This window comes from Hyla sarda, chromosome 8 (assembly GCF_029499605.1).
Source record: "Hyla sarda isolate aHylSar1 chromosome 8, aHylSar1.hap1, whole genome shotgun sequence".
Classification (NCBI taxonomy): Eukaryota; Metazoa; Chordata; class Amphibia; order Anura; family Hylidae; genus Hyla; species Hyla sarda.
Window position 1 is genome coordinate 118,738,579 of NC_079196.1, and position 1,001 is coordinate 118,739,579.

The window sequence follows — 1,001 nt, forward strand, 5'->3', positions numbered from 1 at the left end:
TTTTTTTTTTTTATATATATTTTTTTCGTCTTCTTCTTCAGACCCTATCATAGCACTAATGCCTATCCAATACCACCAGCAGATGGAGACACTCCATTGCAACATTGGTTGTTAGCAGCAGTTTCTAAAAACAAATGCCTCATGGCGAATTTCCCATCCATCAATGGATGGTAAATTTTGTTTTTATGATTCACTGACTACAGAAACCAATGCATGGTCAAGCAACAGCAATGACGCACCCTTGTGTATAGGCATGAGACCCTCACGTCATTTAACAGGATTCAGCACCACCCACAAGACAGCTACCTGTCATTTCATTTCAAACCTGCACAGGTGTGCAAGATTATTATTATAATTTTTTTACACCAATCAGTGTGCAAACATGGTCATTAAAACACTAAATGAATAGACTTTCATAAACCAGTCAGTGCAACTCATCATTTTGGTCTCCAATTCTCAAACTCAAATTCTCACCCACGGAGGATTAAATGAGAATCTTTCTTGTTTAACACTGGAATGGGGTGGTGCACTGTTCACTACCCGAAAATACTGCCACATCGGGTCAATGCATAGGGCGACGGAAGCAAGCTTCCAAATCAGCTCCCTTTCTCAAAAATCGATTTAATTTATGTTCCCCAGATAGGGAACGTATCAGATATTAAAGTGAAAAGAACAGATATTTAATTGAATATACCTTTACTACCAATCAAATGTCAATCACGTACACAATAAATAATACATTCCCCATAACAGATGTTTTATATATATATATGTATATACACACACACACGTTATTTTTTTTTCCAGAATACATTTTTATTCAAATTGCAATAGCATAACAAACAACAAAGCTATTATAAACAATGGGAAATTATGACTTCAGAATATAGTCCATGGGAGAGTCCGAGTGTAGGAGCATCGTCACAAGTATTGTTCAGTCTGGTGAGGGTTATGCGATGCTATGGCAATGAAGCCAACAGCCGTAACAACTCTCACTTGGA

General features: G+C 37.2%; 1 non-coding gene across 1 annotated transcript; it reads right to left on the minus strand.

The window, feature by feature from the left end:
• Positions 1-519: 519 nt before the first annotated feature.
• LOC130289463 (U2 spliceosomal RNA) lies at positions 520-707 on the minus strand. The gene has a single exon (XR_008847468.1). It is a non-coding gene; the product is annotated as a U2 spliceosomal RNA (small nuclear RNA).
• Between the last annotated feature and the right edge of the window lie 294 nt (positions 708-1,001).